Here is a 22482-nt window from a genome sequence, read left to right as displayed (position 1 = left end):
AATAATATAGACACATTAACCTTAACAACAAATAAATGCTAGAGATTTTTTAAATAAGTTGTCACGTTTGTGGAACTTCTCTACCACATGAAGACGTCTCATAGACACTGTTTGGTTACTATTAACTAGAATGTACTTTTTTATGATGTACCTTTGGCCTGCTCTCAGAAACATTAACAACAAATGAATATTATTTGAGAAATAAATGTGATTATTTACCGTACATTGTGTTGTTTCTCTTCTAAACACAAGAAACAGTCAAACTAAACACTGCAGGAACCTGCCAATTCTTTCCAATGGTCATGGTTTTCAGTGCCTGCAGCATCATGGTTGCTTGGTGCTCAAAACAAACAATAGGCCTATAACAGAAGATCATTATTAGAGACACTTATCATCCAGTCAAAAGAACAGATGATATCAGTTTGGGTTTGTCCTTACATAAATGCTACTTTCTGAGCATTACAACTCATAAATATTATAAACATGCCAGTGCTGTTGTAACATGTTCAAACAACAACGCTAAACATATCATAGCCTCTGTCTGTCAAGAATTATCTCCATATCTTTATGTGTTTACTTTAAAATGGCATTTGTTTTATGGTTTTGCAGTGAAGCATGCTTGGGTAACAGTGCACTGCAAAAAATATGTTTTATCAAGAAAATAATCAATATTAATGGATGTTGGGTTTGGCAAAACACAGCAGACAATGTTACTGATAAGATAAGCAGGTCAAGATCAACAGTTTGGCATAGTCACTGACAGCCTTATTATGTTCAAGAAAAACAACTGAAAATTTTGTGTACAGAAAACACACAAATGTCTAATCACATGCAGGTGTCTATGCATCGTCTGACCTAACTGAGTCCTGATCAAATTGTATAAATACAGATCCATAAAGATCTTTTTTTACACACTCATACAAGCTATTATTCACTCAAAAAATACATGCACAGCATCCCGGTGGTCTTTCCTCTCAGAGAACACTATAATCACAACCTCCCAAGTACTGACACACACACCTCTCTTCACTCCTTAAGGAATCAGACCACCTTCAGCCTCTGATATACATACTAGCGCTGCTCATAAACAATGGAAAGCTCAGCTGCTCTCGTCTCCTGTAAGCAATGGGAATTGTACTGTGATGCAAGCATTAGTCACTGGAAGATTTCTGTCACCAGTCATTAATTCTAAGGAGAAACAAAAGTATTCAGGGGACTAATACGGGTCAGTTTCCAACATACTCGGATCTGTCAGTGCGCAAATTCACAAAAACCTTCCCTCTCATGAACCGAAAGTTAATGTCCTGTTTGTGGAGCATGAAACTAGCACTTTTGAGTACTGACCTGAACACTTGCGCTCATGCAAGTAGCCATGCAAGTGCTCTGCTGAGAGTTTAGGACGACTGTTTAGCACCATCCGTCTCGCTCTCCCTGCCTGCCTCAGAATACTATAACCACTTGAGCTGAGACCGCAATAAAAACATAGCAGTATGATTTGGGTTCGCAGTAGACGCAGTGCCCTGCCGCTAGACACTTGTGGAATGTTTGCATTGTGGCCTCCTGTGGAGACTATTAATTGGCCTCATGTTATGATCTTGCCCCAGGACAAGGCATCCTATTGGCAAAGCTCCATTTAATTGAGTCAGACTGTGTGAGACCACCACTGTTACAAGATGAAAAACATCAATCATGTCAGTATTAATACATAATATTGTAAAAACCTTACCAGACTGAAAAATGCTCTCATAGTAATTGTGACCAACATAACTGTAGGCCGCTCAAAGCTAGAACAGTCATATGGAAACACATTTTGAATGTTATTTTGCCTAAACATTTACCTTATGCTTTTAATTTGTAGATTTGCCAAATGTTGCTTTACTTGTAATTCACCTCATTTTTCCCATAAGAGCAGTCGTGGCCACTTGTAAATTTAATGTGCAAGGCTTCCAGTCTCATTGCCCTGGTGAAAAAAACAGCATACGCTGGTAGGTATGTTTTGATGCTGGTTTAAGCTGGTCCTTAGCTGGTTTATCCTGGTTTAAGATGGTCCTTTGCTGGTTTATGCTGGTCATGTTGCTGGTCAAGGACCAGCATAAACCAGCAAAGGGCCAGCATAAACCAACAAAGGACCAGCTTAAACCAGCAAAGGACCATCTTAAACCAGCAAAGGACCAGTTTAAACCAGCAAAGAACCAGCATAAACCAACAAAGGACCAGCTTAAACCAGCAAAGGACCATCTTAAACCGGCAAAGGACCAGCATAAACCAACAAAGGACCAGCTTAAACCAGCAAAGGACGAGCATAAACCAGCAAAGGACCATCTTAAACCAGCAAAGGACCAGCTTAAACCAGCAAAGGACGAGCATACACCAGCAAAGGACCATCTTAAACCAGCAAATGACCATCTTAAACCAGCAAAGGACCAGCTTAAACCAGCAAAGGACGAGCATACACCAGCAAAGGACCATCTTAAACCAGCAAAGGACCAGCTTAAACCAGCAAAGGACCAGCTTAAACCAGCAAAGGACCAGCATAAACCAGCAAAGGACCATCTTAAACCAGCAAAGGACCATCTTAAACCAGCAAAGGACCAGCTTAAACCAGCTTTAAAACACACCTAGCAGCATATGCTGTTTTTTTCACCAGGGCAACTATTTTTAGCTGTACGCAACAGCTCGTATTGCTGCTTGATACTGCATACTAGTGTGTCTTGCCAGATATTATAATGTATTATCTTAATTACGAACACATTGGTTTGTAGTGAAACAGTTTACCGTTTACTGCACTTTGTTATTCTTTTTGCTATTTCCTTACAGCGGCTAATGAACCATTTCCTTTAGTTGTTATCGTCAGCAGGGCGCCATCTCTTGGGGGAATAGCCAGGAGCAGTAAAATACTTAAGTAATAATTGACTAAAAAATATTTTCTGTACTCATCCAAAATATTTCATAAATCATGTGTGATGAAAAAAAATCTGTTTAGAATTAAAACCAGCTGATTCGCGAATAAATCATTCTTTTGAATCAGTTCATTCTATGAATCGACTCGGTCTATGCAAAGCGGTCTAACGGTTCGCGGTTCAAATCAGACGCATTCAGACAGTTCACTCGCACACTGAATCGTTTGGAGCGGCATATCCCCATAAATATTACGCGAAACGAAATGACCAGATCGCTGGATTACATGAACCTGCAAATGCTTCCTTTCGATTGACAGCGATGAATTCTGTTTCAACACTTGCATTTGAAGCTTGTGAATGACTCATGCAATTAAAGACATTTTCCGGTCAGAAGTGTCAAACAAACAAACAGTACACCGTAGGTCAGTATCAAAGTGAAACATTGCATTACCATTTTTCATAGACATGCACTATATTGCACTATACATATATATACCCTGGTGAAAAAAACAGCATATGCTGGTTAGGTATGTTTTGAAGCTGGTTTATGCTGGTCCTTTGCTTTGCTGGTCCTTTGCTGGTTTATGCTGGTCCTTGACCAGCAACATGACCAGCATAAACCAGCTAAGGACCAGCTTAAACCAGCATCAAAACATACCTACCAGCATATGGTGGTTTTTTCACCAGGGTATATATATTTATATACCATTATAGCATTGCTACTGACAGCCTTATTATGTTCAAGATAAATAACAGGTACTCCTGTGTAAAGGAAATACACAAATCTATAATCACCAGTGTTGGGGAAAGTTACTTTTAAAAGTAATACACTACAATATTGCGTTACTCCCTAAAAAATTAACTAATTACGTTACTTAGTTACTTTTTATGGAAAGTAATGAGTTATGTTACTTTTGCGTTACTTCACATTACTTTTTAATATAAAAAAATATATTTTTAGCAAATGTAAAAGCCTTTTTACACCATTTCATGCATATTTTGTGCCCAAACATACACACCACACACTGACTAAAATTCGAAATTGAAAAAGCATAATAGGATGCCTTTAAAGAACTTTTTTGAACTTAAGCACCACATTTTTAGAAAGCTGTGTTTTGCACCCAATGCTACAGAGATGCCAAGTGTGAGCACAACATTCAAACATGTCCATGTCCAAGAACCGTTTTACCAATTCATTGTTTTTTTTTTTGTTGTTTTTTTTTTTGCGAGTGAGATGAATTAATGCATATTCACATTTAGTCTAGAACTACATGTAACATCTTTAAACATGACACACATCGCAATTTCTCTCAGCGTGGGGACAGGAGACTGTCAGTCAATAAATGGGAAAACAAAGTAACTGGCATTACTTATTTGAAAAAGTAACTCAGATATTTTCTTGTAAATTAAAAAAGTAATGCATTACTTTACTAGTTACTTGAAAAAAGTAATCGTTACTTGTGATGCGTAACCCCCAACCCTGATAATAACATGCATCTTCAACAGATTGTTCAAATGCAGATCAAAAAAGATTTTAATACTCAAGTATCCGAGGTTTTATCTTTTTTTTCACACACACTTATACAAGCTTTTATTCACTCAAAAAGCTGTGCACATCCTCCTGGTGGTCTTTCCTCAGAGAATACTTTAATCACAACCTCCCAAGCACTGACACACACACACACACCTCTCTTCACTCCTTAAGGAATCAGACCACCTTCAGCCTATGCACTGTACCATGGGTATGTTTTTAATCTATGAGTTCAGTTGTGAAGTGAGGGAATCAAATCAAAGTTCTGTTCATTCCTAAAGACACAAGTCTGTTAAAAGATGTAATGTCCCAGTGCACATACTGTATCTTGTAACAACTTTTATCTCAAATGTACCATCATAAATTTTGCAGACCAAGCACAAAAGTGAAAGTCTGTCTGTGGTGTATTTACATTTTACTTGTAAGCAATCTGTCTGTTGATTTTAATGAAGATATTAGTTGCAGTGTGATTTAGATGGTTCGCACAGCTGTCCACAGCCTGTCATGGCAGATTCCTCCGTCTTTGGCCTAAGAAGCAGATCTAATTTGAGTTTTAACACCAGGCATGACATCACTGCCTATAACAAGCATTGACCCCCACCCCCATCAACAGCTAGATGAAATCGATATGCCTAGAATAAGAATGCCTCCCGCTCATTATATTATTTTGAGAACTAAATGCTGTCATTAAATAAAGATTTAAATATTGGGCCAAACTTTTTATAAAAGTCAAGCACTTAAAAATTCTAAAATCCAGTGAACAGTGAAGATTGTGGCAAGTTTATTCACACTGAGGGTAAATTCAATTCGAAGCCATACATCACAATAGGTTTAAATCAGCCGATTCCCAGCTTTTGATGCATAAATTACCTCAGTGTTCAAAATTCAGTCGTGAGGATGTGCGCTACTCAGGATCCAATGATCACAATCAATAAAATTACTTCCTTAAAAAGGTAAGAGCCTTGCAAAAAGCCCTTTGTGAAGTTTTTTTGTTGCTCGGTTTCATTTGGAACAATACTTCAAGGAGCGCACCCTTCCTGTAGTGCCTTTCAAGTGTGCAAAAATACAACTGTGCCCCTTGTGTTTGTTGGCATATCTTTGTATGGCTGGGTTTTGGTGAGTGATTGCGGTCTAAATCAATGAAACCTGGCGGAAGTTAGCAAAATGGTAAAATGCACTTACAGCACCTTTAATTTCTGTTGCCTTATTGTTCCATGAGCCAACTCGGAAGGGCAAGCAGGTGTTCTTCTCCATGGAAAGCAAAGGTTTATGTCTTTAGCCTCAGGGACTTTGGGCGTACGTGAAAAGAGTGAGCTTTACACCCTTGGCCCCTAGCTGGGTTTTAACTTGGTGGAATGCACTGTGGCGTTGCAGTGGCCTGCTGGGGGATATTTAACAACCCCTGGAGAGAAATTTGATTCACTAGCTTGTCCTTAAACAACAATCTTTTTGATACAACATGTACAACAGCCAGTTGCTTGAACATTATCCATGCAGATGGTGGGGAAATTATTATTTTGTCCCCAACTTTATTATTCCATTTGGCTGTAACGCGAGCACGATTTGTAAAGAAGGGAATCGCACAGTCTAGTGCGGTTTCCAAGGAGAAGCAAATAGACACAGTGGTGAGTGTAAGAGTATTTGACGGTGCCTTCATGTAAAAAATACAAGAGACAGATTCTGTTGATGTCTAGAGACTGAAAGTCTAGTGAGTTAGTCTCGGTGAACAAAATGGTGGGCTTATACACACACACACACATATTCAAACACAGTTCCTTCAGAGCTCCAGGAAAACAGAGCCGCCACTGGACGAGGAATCCCAGCCAATCTGAGATAACACTGGAACAATCCAGACCTTCTTCTGTCCTGTCGGGCTTACTTACCATCACTCTTTAGGGCTCAATGAAGATGGATGAGGCTAGCAGAGGCACAGTTTGTCTGTCAACGTGGAGGCGTGTGGACGGGGCAGATGACTGGATAATATCAGACTGAAGGTTTCTCTGCCTGTTGTCCAACAGCCTCCTATGCCCCCCCCCCATCTTAGTTCTTCAGCTCACAGGATTTAGAGTCTTGCATAAGCACAGAGGTCAGTTACTGCTGCCTGGCACACAATTACACAGTCACCCTTTCTGTTTCTGGTGAGGCAATTGATGGTGTAGCACATGTTAGTTTAGATAAGGATGTGAAGACTAATCAAGATTAGCGCTGCTGTTAGTTCTCACCATTATGCAGTATTGTATTCTGCTTCAGTTTCAAACAGGATTTAGATAAAATAACTGTTGAAACATGATGAAACATATGATGGCAGATTAAGCTACACTAAACACATCTGTAGTTTTTTTTTTCACTTCCCAAAAATAGGATCTGAAAGTGCAATGAACGTTTTTTTTTTTTCTTTTAAAAAAGGAGAGGCATAAACTTTAAGTCATAGTTTATAGCCCAAATAAAAAATATATAAGTTGTTTTACTATCTCTTGATTTCACATGCTTCTTAAAGGGATAGTTCACCCTCATGTCGTTCCAAACCTGTAAGAATTTCATTCATCCTCAGGACACAAATTAAGATATTTTAGGTAAAATCATTTGAACCGAAATCAACAAATAATTGAACCATTTGTGCCAGGCTTGGGAGAAAGGTATTGTAATAATACAAATTATGTGGAAAAAAATGTGTTTTTCGAACCGCCAATCAGGAGAGCATGTTCTAGTACACCCCCAAAACAAAATCAAGACTTTGTAAAAGAGCATAATAGGACCCCTTTAAAAAACATGTCTCTTTTTCTCTGTTCAACTCATGTCTCATATTTTTCAATGAAAAAGTACATTCCATGTAAACACCTCCAAGGCTAGTTCTAGAACAAGTGGAGGTGTGGTTTGACATTGATTATAATTGTTGGATGCTGTCAAGAAGGCCAAGACGATGGAAAAAAAGAAAATGTCTTTTAAATGTTCATAGAGTAATTTTTTTATTAGATTATTGTTTATAGTTCTCAGGGGGGAAAAATCGTGCTTATTTGTGAAAAGTGGCTTTTAGACCCTATAAAGTGTTTTTAGGACTTGTCAGGAAGAGGAGTTCTGCAAGAAGTAGTATGTTTTCATTATACATTTAATGCTTTTATTACAAAAGCTAGATTTCTCAGGGTGTGATTTATAGGCTTCAGTTTTTAAATGGTTCTGACATTTATAATCAGTAGTATATTTGCTAATTAAACGAATAGGTGCCAAGAAATGTTCACAACATGTGTTCCAAACTATTTGCGTTTTATTGCGATTTCAGTTGTTTTAGCCTTTGGGACAGCATATTTTCAGTGTCATGGTAACAATTTGTAATGGCATTGGATAAGTTGATTTAAATGAAGCTGTCAGCATGCAAGACTTTGGATGGGTCAGGGGAGTTAGTGTACCGTGGCCCCTCTGTGCTATCCCAAAAGAGCCGAGGCCCCAGCTTTCATCACTCAGTAAGGAGGTCCTAGCACGTCTCCTCAAGGACCTCTGCTCTTAAGCAATCTAGCCAACACTCTGTCCAAAAGACCTTTATCATGAAAGCATATTCAGAGGTTGAGTAAGCTTTTTTGGCCTCCTCCATCTCTTTGAACTTGAGATAAGGTGGCCTCCACATGGTCACCATGTGTCTTTCTATCCGGTTTTACTCTTTGTGTCTGGATGGAGACCACAAGAGCCCTGGAGATCTTCTGCACTTAATATTGAGTAAGTCTGAAGTATTCTCTGATGTCCAATAGCTGGAATGTTGATGGATGTTTTTTGGCGTTTTTTGGATGGGTCACTGTGATCTAAAATATATTATCAGTTAATTCAAAACTTTCTTCTTTCTAGCATATGGCAAATATATGACCCTGGACCACAAAACCAGTCATATGTAGCACGGGTATATCTGTAGAAATAGCCAAAAATACATTGTGGGTAAAAATGATAAAAAAAATATATATATATGCCAATAATCATCAGGATATTAAATAAAGAAAAGCATCCATGAAAATATTTTGTAAATTTCCTACTGTAAATTTATCAAAACTTAATTTTTGATTAGTAATATGCATTGCTAAAAACCTCATTTGGACAACTTTAAAGGCGATTTTCTCAATATTTAGATTTTTTTGCACCCTCAGATTCCAGATTTTCAAATAGTTGTATCTTGGCCAAATATTGTCCTATCCTAACAAACCATACATCAGTGAAATTATTTATGCTTTTAACTGATGTATAAATCGATGTGTAAATATGTCTTGTGGTCCAGGGTCATATATGAGTTTGATTGTTTCAGTGGCTGTGTAAAAGTATGCATTTTTGATTACTCACAATCTTCATTTGAACATACACACTGCGTCCAAAATCGCATACTTCCCTACTATATAGTATGCAAAAAACAGTATGTGAGGCAAGTAGTATGTCTGAATCCATTGTATTAAAAAAAAAGGGGTGAAAAATGACTGGAAAACTTGTTCCACCCTGAGTCTGAAGTTTGCGTTCGATGGACACTTACTCTCCCATGAGGCCACGGGAGTAGGGATGGGTATCGTTAAGATTTTAACGGTATTACTGCTCTTACCAATACTGCTTATCGATCCAGTACTTTAACGGTATTCTTAACAGTACTTTTTGTTTTAGGCTTATATAGGCTATATATAAACAAAACAAATTAAACATTAACATTGCTTCATATTGTGTAAAATAAATAATATTTAATAAAATGTATATAAAACATCAATTTGTAAATGCACCAGTGTGCAGGGTTTTTTTACACGCAGAAATTGATTTTGGTGTGCATATTATACGCAGTTTTAGGCGTTTATATGACACGCAGTTTTGACGTGCACATGATATGCAATGGCTTGGGGTGCATATTATACGTAGTTTTGGCGTACATATAATACGCACCTACCCCACACTCCTAATCCTAACCATTGCGTATTATATGTGAATACTCTTCAAGCCAGCCACTTTGACATATTTGTGTATGTGTTTGAACGTTTGGACGCACACTCAAAGCCCAAAGTGTAATTTGCTTGTCCATTTTGGAGCGCGCACACACAGTTCAGCCTGGGAAACAGCATCTCCAACAATTACTGTGATTTCAACGTTTTATCAAACATGTCCCACAATTTATCAACAGTAAGGATTGCATTTTACAACAATCACCGATTGTACTGATTCCAACGTTAACTTTGGTTTTTACGGAGGAACGAATGCGCACCACTGTAAAGGTAAAGAAGTTGAAAGAATATTTTACCTCATCTTTTTTTTTATGATCCTTGAAAGCTAACATCGAAACCAACAATAAACTTTGCTTAATATCACATGCAGCCACAGGCCTAAAGTGTAAGCAGACGTTTGATTGTTTAGTTCTGTTCTCTGTCATTACAGTTCAACAGGGCTTTCATTTTGGTGAGCGTGATCTCTGCTCTGAATTGCAAACTGCATCATAGATGTCCTAATATTGGTGCATATAAAAACAGCTGGTGACTCTGGAGAGATAGAAGTTGCAACATAATGTATATATAGCAGTAATAAATGGATGTGTATTTTCTTAAACTCTCCAGTACGGATAGCAGAACCGTTTACGGCAGAGCTTATTGATACTGCGGTCTTTTATAATTTAACACTGGGGCCAATTTAATACCGGGTTTCAGTACCCATCTCTGCATGGGAGAGGATTTATGAATGGCAGAGAAGCAATGCAATTGATGCAGGTAGGTCATCTGACAGTAACATCATGGCGGATGTAGTACATCTGAATTCCATTTATACTACCCATATTCATACTATATAGAAAATATTTTTTAACGGTCATGAAGTAAATTCAAATTCAAATGGATCTGCTCAGACAATACACGATTTTAGACTTTTGAATCAGAAACAACCTCTGCAGTCACATTAACTAACAAGCGACTCTTATTAGTTGGCCCTTTTAATGGATTCTCCTAAAGAACTCCTAAAGCACTTTTAAATCTGTCTAAAAATAAATATATATAACAATGTTGTTCAAAAGTTTGGGATCAGTAAGATTTTTAATGTTTTTTTAAGAATTCTTGTATCCTCATCAAAGTTCCATTTATTTGATCAAAAATACAACAAACAAAAAAAAAAGTAATATGGTGTATTACTGTTTTATAGTGTATAATATAAATGTATAGTTTTACATTTATTTTATGTATAGTTTAAAATAACGATTTTCTATTTTATTACATTTTAAAATATAATTTATTCCTGTGATGCAAAGCTGAGTTTTCATCAGTCACATGATCCTTCAGAAATCATTCTAATATGCAGTTTCATTATTTTTATGATAAATTTTAGAAACAGTTGTGCTGCTTAATATTCTTTTGGAACCTGTGATTCTTGATGAATAAAAAAGTTAAAAAGAACAGCATTCATTCAAAATAGAAATCTTTTCTAACAATATACGCAGGTCTTTGCTATCACTTTTTATCAGTTTAACATATCATTAGTGAATAAAATTATTAATTTCTTATAAAAAAAAAAAATAAAATTGGTCCTAAAATAAATGCTGTTCTTTGAAACGTTTTATTTATTAAAGAATAAAAAACAAATATTTAAGCAGCACAACTTTTTTCAACATTGATAATAAATCAGCATATTAAAATGATTTCTGAAGGATCATGTGACACTGAAGACTGGAGTAATGGCTGCTGAAAATGTAGCTTTGATCACAGGAATAAATTACATTTTAAAATATATTCACATAGAAAACAGTTATTTTAATCTGAAATAATATTTCACAATGTTAATGTTTTTTTCTGTATTTTTGATCAAATAAACGCATTCTTGATGAGCTTGATGAGCTAGGAAACTCCTTTAACAAAATCTTACTGCTCCCAAACTTTTGAACGACAACGTGTATATTTATTTAAAATCAGAAGAGTCAAAACATTTTTGATCCTATATAATTTACAGCATTTGCTGGAAGATAATCTCTTTCATGTAAGCAAATATTTTTATTTATTCAATTTATTTTCAATATATTGTCTTTTTGGACTAAAAAGAAAGTTTTGAGTTTTGAGCAAATTACAGTATGTAGTACATTGATTTAAAAATAAAATAGGACATTTGACTTCTCAGGGTATGATTTGTGTAGGCTTCAGTTATTAAATGGCTTAGACAAGTAATATTTAAAAATTAAATGGATAAATGCCAAGGAATGTTGACAAAATGTTTTTTTTTTTTTTTTTTTTTTACAGAATTAGCTGTTAGAGATAATCTCTCGCATACAAATACCATACATACAAACATATATTAATATTCCTCAATTTCAGATAAAAAATCCAGAAAACAGGATATGTTTTAGAACTATGAATGTCTTTATCTAACAATTTCCTGCTCTGTGACACAGGCCAGTTTTCCTGCAGATGCATTTGGGATTGAAAGTCGACCCCCTTGAGTCCTGAGACAGTTAACAGAATTCCTTTTGGCTCTCTGGTGAGGTTGAGGCCTGCTTTCCCCATCAGAGCATAGTGAGGGAGAAAAGAGCAGGCCCCTCCCACCAGAGCGCAGTGCTGATTTACCGCAGAAGGCCGTACCTGACAGCAGCAGCTGGCCCTGCACTCTGACAGATGGGGCCATGTCACCTTCAGGATCCCTCTAGAGCTCCTCTGCACTCAGCATTTCTGTCAACACTCAATATGATGGGCTAATTTTACTGAGGTCCAACAGACATGCACGTACCCGCCCATCTCCAAAGCTAACCCCGTGCACCAGAATGCCAGTTGGCTAAAAAGCAAACGCCTACAAAATAAGGCCCCAGGCATCTGCACCAAGGTGAAATACAATCTGACACACGGAGGCCAATCATAAAATAACTGGACGCTAATTTGGTTTCTGCAAATTTGAATTTATGCTTAAACAAAAACAACTAAGAGTAAGAGTATCACTTGGCAGACAATATGGGAACCAAGTTTCTGATTCAGCATTTATATAACATTCCGACAGACACAAAACAGTGTGCTTGGAGACAAAACAGGAAACAAAACACGGTCCAACAGAAAATAAATTTCCATTCCATCACAAATCAAAACCCGAAGCAAGCCTTCATGGAAAAAGGTAAACTGGGTTGAAAAAAAAAAAAAAAAAAAAAGGGAAAAAAGAAATATGCAACACAAACGACCATTCCAGAGAGGCAAGAGACGCTAATGCACAAACCATGAGGTGGCTGTGGGTTGTGTCCTTAAATTTCAAGGGGAATGTGCAGCGGTTAATTTGCAGAACATGACAACAGTTGGTGTTGCCTGAGAGATTGACAGAGTCTGCGTCTGGAACTGTGAAAGTTAAATCATCACAATCAGCCTTTTTCCCCACAATATACAACTGTTTGAAGCTTACGAATAGTGCTGAATTATTTTATTTGTGGTTATCTCTTGCATATTAAGTCCAGATGTTCAGCTGAGAAGACCTCTGAGGTTTGGGAAAGGAAGGAAAATGAAGTGTTACCTCTTTTCAGGAGACACTGGCCTTCTTCACCTTGGATAGTTTTTGCCCTGAGGTTTTGGAGCAACAAAAACATTTTTCATCTGTAGTTTGGCCTTTGTTGCCATGTGAATTTCTTATCATAATGTTGAATTAGTTTCATATCTAACTGGCTGAAAGCTGAAAGAAAATGGCTGGTAATGGGAAAGTTATAGTTTTGTTTTTGCCTACTTAATTAGTTGTTGGTCCAGCATAGTTACTAAGTTCCGAAACCTTTTTACTAAAACAGCATTAAAGGATTAGTTCACTTCCAGAATAAAAATTCCCTGATGATTTCCTGAAATTAAGGTTTTTGAGGAAAACACTCCAGGATTTTTCTCCATATAGTGGACTTTAATGGGAGCCAACGGGTTGAAGGTCCAAGGATGAAGAACTAACCACGCGTGACCTTTCCAACATGATAACGTAATGCGTGAAGAGACACATTCAGAGCGCAGAGCTAGTGCAAGATGAGCATTTGTGTTTAAAAAGCATATACTTTTTCTCTTTTTTGAAAATGACCAATCGTTTTGCTAGGTAAGACCATTATTCCTCAGCTGGGATTGTGTAGAGCCCTTTGAAGCTGCATTGAAACTGCAATTTGGACCTTCAACCTGTTGGCTTTCTTTGAAGTCCACTATATAGAGAAAAATCATGGAATGTTTTCCTCAAAAACCTTAATTTCTTTTCGACTGATAAAAGAAAGACATGAACATCTTGGATGATATGGGGTGAGTAAATTAACAGGAAATTTTTATGTAGGGTTTGCACTTATGTCACAGTTTGGTCAGTTACTCGGATGCCCAGCCATACTGGAGATACTTGGATGTAAACAACATGGATTGCACGGTTAATGTACTACTGACAGTGTTGGGAAGGTTACTTTGGAAATGTAATAAGTTACAGATTACAAGTTACTTTATTTAAAATGTAATAAGTAGTGTAACTTTTCAATTACTTTATTAAAGTAATGTAACATTACTTTTAATTACTTTTTGATTACTTTTCTAAATTTCAAATTTTTTCAACTGTTAATCATTTTGAAACATTTAAACCAGGCAGAGTTAAACTTACAGTAGCGTTCAACACTGATTACTGTCAGACTTTTAAAATCCTTTATCACTTGAATTAAGATTATAATAAGTAAGGGATAATATACATCTTTATTTTGCGTTAACAATTGTCTGAATGTACATTATCCCACTTATTACTCAGCTGCTTGATAGATTATTAGATGTTTCGTGTCAAAATTATTAGATATGAAACACTGATCTGAGTTGAAATATTTGAACACAAAGCTTCCATGAAGAAATCAATTGCAAGCAAATGGCAAGTTCAAACTAGACATTTTAGGGATACAGTGCTGTCATACCAGTTTTCTTACACAACATTTCACCACATAAATAATTAAGTAGTAGTACTAGTTTGTTAGTTAACTTATAATCCATTACAATGTACAAAAAAAATAAATAAATAAATGGCAGCAGCTGCGTTTGTATGAAACAACAGAGCAAGTCCACGATACCAGGATGACAGAATTAAGAAATTGTACACATAATATTGAATTAAGCTTTAATATTTTATTAGCTAACAAAACGCAAAGCTTCCGCCAAGAAAAATTATCAAGCATATAGCACTGACTTTTTTTTTACTTATATTTTTGGGCTTTTTATGCCTTTTATTGTGATAGGACAGTAGAGCGATGACAGGAAAGAGCTGGGAGGAGAGAGAGGAGCGGGATCGGCAAAGGATCTCGAGACGGGAATCGAACTCGGGTCACCGTGAGCGCAGTTGCGCTATATGTCATAACAAGATCATAATATAAATAACATCATAACAAGAAATAGCTATGATACTGGGTTTAAAATCAAATGTTTGCATAGTTATGACAGAAAACACTAGCATCTAACAATGCCTTGGAAAAAACAATCTTAAAAAATAAAGCTTATGCATAAACCCAAATAGGAAATAAAACAGTTATCGAATAAGCATGTGTCCTGTTCTGTGTCCTAAACTCCTGAAACATTGGTGTCTCATTTTAGAGCAGCCAATGCAATTTAAAAGAAGTCAATTAAATCTGTAAGTGGGGGTGGGTGTGTGAAAAAATTCAGATGTAATCCCTTTTGTAATCACTGGCATTTTTCAAAAGTAACTAATTTAATTACATATTTTTTCTCAGTAACTGTAACTAATTACAATTACATTTATTTTGTAATTAAATTACGTAATTCCGTTACATGTAATTAGTTACTCCCCAACACTGACTACTGAATACGTTGTTCTGCAAATTTATGCTGTCTAACCCACGGGAAAAAAACATGTGGAAGCTGCTAAATCATATAGAGAAGGATTTAGTAAGCACAAAAGGGAACAATATTTTGTCAAACTAAAGTTACTGCACTCTAAAAAATGCTGGGTTAAAAACAACCCAACTTGGGTTATTTGGCCACCCATCACTTTTTAACAAAATAGCGCTAATTTTTGTGCCAGTGTGTTGCCGAAATCCCGGTCCAACTGCGAACTTCAGACCACAGCCTCACGTTTCACTCATAGCTGAAAGATGCCGTGACTGACTCCAAAACCTGCCAATAAAGAAACAGTACTGACATTAGAAAACATATTGTAATATTAAACTAAATTAAACTCAGTACAAAAATGAATAAAATCCATTTATTTTATGCAAAGCAAAAGATGAAACAACCGCTGCTGACGCAGCTGACTGACATCTCGTCCTTATGTTGCGCTATGTAAAATAATACAATTTACAACACACTAAAGATTTTAGAAATGACATAAAATGTATACCTTTTTTCGCTGAAGAAGTGCACCAAATCGATCTCACTGAGAACCTGTAGAGGACTCAAAAAGCCCGCGCTCTGACTGACTGTAACACAGCAGATGGGTTGTTTCGTCAGAGACAGGCTCAACCCAGCGGTTGGGTAAAAAAAAAAAAACAGCATTAAATGACCCAGCAGCTGGGTTACAGAAAAACTACCCAGCATTTGGGTAAAAATATTAAAAATTAACCCAATAAAATGACCCAACGGGTCAAAATAACCTAGCATTTTTAATTGTATACTGTAGGTGGTAAAGATACATACAAACATATTAATTAAGATATTAGCCTAATATATTATTAGCCCAGTTTGGCCAACCACAAACACATTTTGTTCCTTTGTACCTAGTTTTTCGCACTCTATTCCTTGATTTGTTAGAACTTTTGGCAGTCTGTAGTATTCCAAATGTTTTTCCCGGTCCAACCAATTAGCACATCCCAAAACATAACAACAATTGACCATTTTCAGCAGCAATAATCAGCAATATTTGCAAGTTCCATTTGGTTCAGTGGCATCGTTTATGTTCAGTGCTGCCAATATGGCCATTTGATGATGTGTCGTGAAAACACTATTCTGTAAATTAATCCTTGAAGTTTAGCATGTATTTCTACTGTTTAAAACGTAATGCCTTTTAAAACTGTAGGGTATAGGGACTGATTGAAATAATCAATATTAACATAAACAAGCTCATGGGATTTTTTTTTAAACCAGTAGTCATATTGACATCAAACTCTTGTGTGTAAATGGTTGTGTAAAGGGTTCTGAGGGAAAGTATTCCAGTCCATTACAGAAATACAAGAAGGTAGACAAGTCTCTGAGAGGAGGGAAAATAGTTTTCCTCCAAAACTCAAACCCAAGATCATTTTAAATGGGCACTTGGTTCCAAATCTTTATGTAAAAGGCATCGTAAAAGAGCCAACTCTTTGGCAGGCATCCATTTCCAATGAGCTTTTCTCAGTGTTTGTTATTCATTCTATTCTGTCTCCATAAAAACTCCAAAGCCATAGTTAATATTACTTGTTAAAACCGTTTAAATAAGCCTCAATTTTAAGCCAGGACATTAATAAGTGAGGTAATTGGGCCATATATCAGATGTGTAAAGTCAATTATGTCTTATAAACATCGAGTTTTTAATAGCCTTCATTTTACAAGCATATTCAATACTTTTCCTCTTGTTTTGATTAGAAATAGACAATTGAGATTGAAACCAGCAATATACATATGTTCTCTGACAAAAAGTAACAAGCTCATTTACTGTCAACCAGCTGAGATCCCCTATCCCCACATGGCACAGTAGATTTGAAACATTGATCTCTGTCATATTTTTCTTGTAATGTGAGTACGCGGCCTGTCACTGCTTACATATGCGGAGATTGTGTGATTACCCTCTTAAGAGCCCCAAAGAATTCATTCTGGAGAAAAGCCATACATATAGCTTCAAAATGTAGTCGTTTTAACATATAATGTGTCCCTGTAATGTAATATTGTTTTTTTTTTTTTAGCTTTTTGGAGATACTCAACAACTGAGTGTACTAAATCAGCACCTGTCCCTATTGCATCAGCTAAAGGCAGCAATGTACCCCCTCACCATGACTCCATCTCTCCACAGATGCCCCATTAATCATAGGGGGAAAGTTCTGGGCTCCAAGCCAGTTTGGGATTACGATGTCCAGATATCTGCATCTTCATCACAGACAAAGACCAAAACGCACATCTGGAAAGACTCTGTTGCTTTTGCTTTTTTGACAGCAGTGTGATTCATTTTTACAATTCGTACTCCCACAACACCAACTGACCTTTGCATCGCCATTATCAGTTCTCCAGATATTTTAGGTTTGGGTCACATCATCCTTAAGGAAGACAAGGAAAATGTTAGGGGTACACATTTTGACTCCTTCCTGCCCTTGACGTTGAGTCATGAATAACAGTCCTTTCAGTTATCAATATGGGTTCATGTTGAATGACTAAGCGCAACGAGGCTGCATGATGCCATTTTATATATATGTTATTGTTCTTTTCGTCCTAAGAGCTTTTCAGCATTTCTGATTCCCAATGTTTTTTTAACAGTACCGAATGATAAACTGCCATACTCTGTGACCTTCTCAACCTGTAACTTCAGCCTACCAGCAGCTGCACACCTGTATCCAGGCCTCCCCTTTTCCTTCCTCCCTTGTTTCCAATGTTTTGCATGTTTCTTGTTCAGGTTCTTCTGGGGCCTCTGAGTCTTTTCGGGGGCCCCCGAGCCTGCATCCTGCCCTGGCCTTGGAGAGAGACAGCCATATTGAGCATGACAAAGTGGGCTCCCCCAGCTGAGGTGGGGGTGGGCAGCTTGGCAAAGGCCTGCGCATTCAGAGGCAGGTATTGATTTGAGGGTCAGTAAGTCTAGTGGAGAAACCTGACTCCCCTCAGCTGTGATAATGGCCCATGTTCCCTCAGGAAATACCTGCCCAGAGAGAAAGAGAGAGGTTAGGAGAGCGAGCGAGAGAGGGTAACAGCATTTTCTTTGTTTGTGTAGCCAGAGTTGATGAGGGCAGTGTGACAACCCTAAACAGCAGCTCCACCCAGAGACAGACGTGAGCCAGCCAAGTCTGAGATCACTCACCTTTGCCATTAGCAACTGAGATCAGTGGACGTGATATACACAATCTTGCTATTTACAGCCCAAGCACACCCAGAAAGGATTCTGTACATTTATATGCATGTCATTCCACATTTTTGACAGCAGTGTGATTCAGTGTAGTGTGTACATCTTACTATAATTATTATTTTTTTTTTTTTACATTTTAAAAGAGATTATAGCAAACAATTTATTATTATTATTATTATTATTATTATTATTATTATTATTATTATTATTATACAGGACAGTTGTGTCATTTTAAAATGTTCGGCTTTCTGCACAAAAAAATTGGAAACATCTTGTCCATAGAATAAGTGGACTGAAGTCATATGTTTAATTTTTTTTTTAAATGTGTGAGTTTGCATGTTGGACTGATTTTGATTTTGTAAAAGGTTTGTAAAATATTAATATGTTTTTTTGTTTTGTTTTGTTTTGTTTTGTTTTGTTTTGTTATCTTTTCTTTTCTTTTCTTTTCTTTTGTTTTTCTATCAGGACAGTTGTGTCATTTTAAAACATTTGGCATCATGCACAAAAAAATTAGAAATTAGAAACCTGTTATCCATAGAAGAAGAAGTGTATTTAAGTCATATTTCATAAATAGATAACAGTTAATAGATTATTATTATTATTGTTATTAAAAATAACAGTAATAATAAATGAACAGATAACAATTAATAGATTATTTATTAATAGATTATTTATTATAATTTTTTAATGTATGAATTTGCAAATTTTTAAAACTTTTTAAAGAGATTATAGCAAATTTATTATTACAGTTGTTATTATTGTTATTATTGTCATTATTTAATGTATGAATCTGCATGTTGAACTGACTTTGATTTTACGGACAAAGGATTGTAAATTTTTTTTTTTTTGTTACTTTTTAAAAGAGATTATAGTAAACTATTTATTATTATTATTATTATTATTATTATTATTATTATTATTATTATTAGATCAGGACAGTTGTCATTTTAAAACATTTGACTTTTATCCATAGAAGAAGTGTACTGAAGACATTTTTTTTCAAAATAAATTAATAGATAATAGTTAATAGATTATTTATTTATTTATTTTTAATTTATGAATTTGCATGTTAGACTGACTTTGAAACCAGTTATCCATAGAAAAAGAAGTGTGTTGAAGTCATATTTTTTAATAAAAATAATAATAAATTAATTAATAGATAACAGTTAATAGATTATTTTTACTGTTATTATTATTATTATTATTATTATTATTATTATTATTATTATTATTTAATGTATGAATTTGCATGTTGGACTGATTTTGCAGACAAAAGTTTGTAAAAAATTAATTTTATTAATAAGTTTTTTTTATATACTTTTTAAAAGAGATTATAGCAAACTATTTATTATTATTATTGTTATTATTATTATTAGATCGGGACAGTTGTCATTATAAAACGTTTGACTTTTTTCCATAGAAGAAGTGTATTGAAGTCAAATTTTTTCAAATACAATAGTTTAGGATTTCTAACCATCAACCAGTAACCTCAGAAATACGTCAAAAGTTTCCGATACACCTGCCTCATCTATTTGTTGATACATTCTTCACTTGCTGTCTTGATTTGGAGTTTGTATCTTTAAGGCTGATGAATGGCTTTGCTGATGTCTCAATTAACTGTGTGGAGAAATGTGATGAAAAGCACCATTAGACATAATTGAAGGTTTTAATGGGGCCACTGATGGAGAGGGGAGCAATGTAACCGTTCATTTTCATCACAAATTACCACACTGCGAAGCACTATATCATGAGGCCATCTGATGATAGGTAGAGAGGAGAAGTTGTGTATGGTATGTGTTAAAACTGATGTCTCACTCCTCCCCTTCCCATTTTAGCCAGAATCTAAAAGTAATTTGTTAAAGCAATCATCCAGACTAACAGCCAGTGAAACTGTTGTTGGCCTGGCAGAAACCAGGGTGAATGTATCAAACTCTTGTGGTGTTTGTGTGTGTTGGCGTCTCATGGTGGTAATGTGGAGAGCTAGCCCACTGCGAGAAACGCGATACCAGAGTTTTGAGCAGTGACAGCTGCTGGTGTGTGTGTGTGTGTGTGTGTGTAATCGTGTATGTAAGAACAGGAATGGGGGCGGCTGCAGCTGCAGCTCTAGCAGATGATGATAAGGGTCAAAAACCAGATGCAGGTTCCTATCAAGACCCTTCAGTCTCACAGATACTCACACACACACGCGCCCCTCAAAAAACGGTTCAGGTGTACAAAGAGATATATGATCACACAGGGGAGCTGATGTCACAGCATTATGTTTTGTCAAAAATAATGACTCTGCTATTCGATAGCTTTGACCTCAGAAACCTACTACATTTCAGAATAACTGCTGTCAGACCTGTGGTGTTGTTTCCATGCATTTATATGACACAGAAGTAAGAATTCAAACAATGATTTCAAACATATGCTGTTTATTAGCTACAAATTAGCTGGTTTGATTTAAATCAAAATATTATTTAGTTGGACTGAATCCATGACTACATTATTCCAACAAATGTACTTTTTAAAGGGATAGTTCAACCAAAAATGAAAATTACGTCATGATTTACTCATCCTGAAGCTGTCCTACAGTTGAGGTGAAAAGATTACATTTTGTGTACTTGAACCCTTTCCAACAATGACTGTATGATTTTGAGATCCATCTTTTCACACTGAGGACAACTGAGGGACTCATATGCAGCTATTACAGAAGGTTCAAACAATCACTGATGCTCTAGAAGGAAACAAGATGCATTAAGAGCCGGGGGGCTGTGTACATTTTTCTTATTTTGACTAAATATCATATTTTTTTCATTTAGTACTGCCCTTCAGAGGCTACAGAAGATAGTTAGATGTTTTCCAGAAGACAAAATAAGTTAAATTTGATCTTCAAATACAAAAAGGTTTTTACCCCCCGGCTCTTAAAGGAGAAGTCCACTTCCAAAACAAAGGTTATTTTCATAAAAATAATACAATTTATATACTTTTTAATGTCAAACGCTCGTCTTATATGTGACACATAATATGTGAATCTTTGTTTTGGAAGTGGACTTCTCCTTTAATGCATAATTTTTCCTTCTGGAGCATCAGTGAGTGTTTGAACCTTCTGTAATATTTGCATATGAGCCCCTCAGTTGTCCTCAGTGTGAAAATATGGATCTCAAAATCAGCGAAGAACAGCAGCATTTTAACTGTTCAGGACAAACAAGGGACTCATGAACAACTATCACTAAACAAAAAAAACACAGCTGTGGATCATTCAGGTAACAACACAGTATTAAGAATGTAAAGAATGTATGTAAATTTTTGAACCAGGTCATATTTTTATAAATTCAACTATTATTTTCTCTTGTGGACATATGTAAACATATTTTCTTATTCAGGTCAGTACTAAATAAACAATAACATGCATTTTGTATGATCCCTCTTATTTTGGTAAAATAATTAACATTTTTAATGATTCTGAAAGGGGGATGTAAACTTTTCACCTAAACTGTAGGTGTATATGACCAGAGTTATATTTTAAAAATCTCCTTGCTTTTCCATCATTATAATGGCAGTGAATTGGTGTAACTTTTCTATAGTTCAATAGAAGTCCAACAAAGTCCATCCATCCATCATCATTCAGGAGAGAATGGCGTTCCAGCAGATAACATAGGATGTAGACGTAGCGTAAACTCTGGTAAGAAGTGATGAACGCCGAAGACCAGAGGAGAGAGCACAAATTACAAATTACAAATTAGAAGTACAAAATGGGGATTTGCAAAGACAAAGGTTTTCCTTTGCTGTAAACAAAACTTGGTTCTTGGGAGACTAGAATATTCTCACAGGAGCCTACGCTACGCCTACATCCTACGTCATCCACTGAAACCCCACTCTCTTGTGAACATGCGTACGACAGTTAGCGGAAGCTAGAGGTTAACTTTTTTTATGTTTCAATTATGGATATTTTCTGAAAAAAACATCAGTTTACTTCAGAAGGCTTTTATTAATTCCCTGGAGCCATGTGGAGTACTTTTTATGATGGATGGATGGACTTTATTGGACTTCTATTGGACTATTGAATAGTCATACACACTCACTGCCATTATAAAGCTTGAAAGAGCC

Source organism: Labeo rohita, chromosome 5 (genome assembly GCF_022985175.1).
Source record: "Labeo rohita strain BAU-BD-2019 chromosome 5, IGBB_LRoh.1.0, whole genome shotgun sequence".
Taxonomy (NCBI): Eukaryota; Metazoa; Chordata; class Actinopteri; order Cypriniformes; family Cyprinidae; genus Labeo; species Labeo rohita.
This window is presented reverse-complemented; position numbering follows the sequence as displayed.